The 2,777-nt window shown below is 38.8% G+C and overlaps 1 protein-coding gene across 6 annotated transcripts in view; it reads left to right on the forward strand.

The window, feature by feature from the left end:
* Window positions 1-2,777, forward strand: part of LOC106463546 (ras-related protein Rab-32-like) — a 19,783-nt gene that overhangs the window by 2,425 nt on the left and 14,581 nt on the right. The window lies entirely within an intron of this gene.

Consider the following 2,777-nt stretch of genomic DNA (forward strand, 5'->3'; position numbering starts at 1 on the left):
TATATATATATATATATATATATATTATGTATATACGAATACGTAAACTAATGTATGTTTATGTAACATATGTATGTTCATATGTAATTCAATAAACATAGTATATATAATTATAAGCTTTAAGTTATAAGTTATAAGTTAAGCTCAAAAGCGATCTAATTTGGAACTCTGCGACTATAGGTCAATACTAAACTAGACTCGAAACCACTAGAAATTCATTGAAAGTTCTATTCACTCAGAAGTGAAACTAATTTTCACAAGCTTTCAAAGACATCGAAATAAACGCCACGCGTGGAGCGGGTACCTACCTCTGCTACTTAACGTAAACCTTCCGGTTCACTCGTCTATATGTGAAGAGGTGGGTAACGAGATTTTTGAACACAACAGCTTGGGCCCGGCATGGCCAGATGGTTAGGGCACTCGACTCGCAATCTGCGGGTCGCGGGTTCGAATCCTCGTCCCACCAAACATGCTCGCCTTTTCAGACGTGGAGGCGTTATAAAGTGATGGTCAATCCCACTATTCGTTGGTAAAAGAGTAGCTCAAGAGTTGGTGGTGAGTGGTGATGACTAGCTGCCTTCCCTATAGGCTTATACTGCTAAATTAGGGACGGCTAGCGCAGATAGCTCTCGTGTAGGCTTGCACGAAATTCAAAACAAAGAAACTTGAGATTTTGCACAATCTCTTCCTCTTGATTTGGAGAAATATATATGATGGCGTCATTTACATGTATGTATTTTCTACAGTACAAGTTAAAATTGAAAAAAAAAGTGAGTTGTGTACGAGATATCCAAAATTAAAACATTTTTTAATATAGTATTAAAATGATATATGTTTAGGCAGATGTATTAATATATAAAACAAAAGCAACCAGAGAGATTGCATATCCTCGCCCCGCTGCACCTTTTCGAAATTGGATACGTTTATATCGGATAACAAAGCCTTGTTCCTGCGCAGCAAGATCCGCATCTTCAACACAAATGTAAAAGCAGTACTCCTGTATGGGTCCGAGACATGGCGAGTTACGAACACCATCACCAACAAGATACAGACGTTCATCAACAAGTGCCTGCGACACATCCAAAACATCAGGTGGCCAGAGAAGATCTCAAACACAGAGCTATGGAAAAGGACCAACCAGAACCCAGTCAGCCAAGACATCAGGAAAAGAAAATGGGGCTGGATTGGACACACACTGCGAAAACCAGTCGACAACGTTACAAGACAGGCCTTGGACTGGAACCCACAAGGGAAAAGAAAAGCTGGGAGGCCAAAACAGACGTGGAGGAGATCGGTCGGTAGTGAAGCGAAGGCCGCCGGAATGGCGTGGACCCAGCCCAGAACAGAGTCCGTTGGCGAGGTGTTGTTGCGGCCCTATACTCCACCGGGAGTCTACAGGATTAAAAAGAAAAAGAATATATTGGATAACGTCTAATTTCACCTTCCAAAACTCAGAAAATCCGGATCATTTTTTGTGATGAGGAGTCTCAACCTTAATATGCCACGAAATGTGGTACAAAACCGATCACATTTTACAGAATTATTAACCCAAAACCGCAAAAATACTCTATCTTCCTATTATATAGAATGCTTCAAAGTGATCCAGAACCTGGATCCGGATTTGGATCCAGATCAAATTTGGGGAGGAATGACCCATACTGACTTCCCATCTCTTGGAAAATTTTCGTGTACATCGATCAATTAATTTTTGAGATACGCGCACGGAAACACAGACATACACACACACACACACACACACACACATGAACTCGATTACAACTACCCCCCCCCCCTCCAGGGGACGAGGGTAATAACACAGATTTATAGAGATCTAAGATACAGACAAACCTAAATAATTTGTAAGTTAAAGGAATGATCTGAATAGAGGGCAGATTGAAGGAAATCTCAAAGTCCATATTCAACATTTGAAGTGAATATAAATAAAGCTGATATAAATATGGCGTCTCGAGAAATCTTAATAACAAATTAATTTCGAATCACGTTTCACGATAAACAATCGTTTCGGGATTATTCAACTCAAGTATAATTAAATTATCCGCTCGATCTTTATAATTATATGTAACTGAACAACGTAAGTTTGAAACAATGGAAACTGAGCTCCTAATTAATTCATCAAAAGCTTTTTGAATAAAAAATACTTTTTAAATTTGGAGCGAACGATCACATCGTGATGAACTTGTACGTAAAATATGAAAGATTTATATACGTCATATAATTTCGAATGACAGGATAGAAGATTAGTAGACCCCGGTTTCGAGTCTATTAAGATATATGAAATTGTACACAGTGCAAACATGGGAAAAGCTGTGTCGGTGTCACGTCATTTTAGTCAAGGAAGTGGAAATTCGAGGCCAACAACGAACACGCGAAGTATACGAATTTCCGACCCGACTTCTAAACCAAAGACGTTTCGATACATACAATATGGCTAGAAGTAGAAGAGATAGGACAGGTATAACCATCACGTTGCTTTTTGTGTCTTTAGAGATTCCTGTCACTAAACCAGAGTATTAAAATTAGGATTACAGTTCTGTCTTAAGAATTTCTCATTACTTTTATAAGGAATCATAAGGCACGTGTTTTTGTTATTTAATTGATTAAGGGCATAGTGATTCTAGAGTCAAAAGGCTTAATTTTTATAGTTAATTGAATGGGTTATAACGGCTGTCAAAACAACTGACTTGTATTCACTTGTTCATTAAAGATTACAACGATTTTCGCCCCCCCCCCAGTGGCACAGCGGTATGTCTGCGGAT

The sequence above is a fragment of the Limulus polyphemus genome, unplaced genomic scaffold, assembly GCF_000517525.1.
Source record: "Limulus polyphemus unplaced genomic scaffold, Limulus_polyphemus-2.1.2 Scaffold1434, whole genome shotgun sequence".
Lineage (NCBI taxonomy): Eukaryota > Metazoa > Arthropoda > Merostomata > Xiphosura > Limulidae > Limulus > Limulus polyphemus.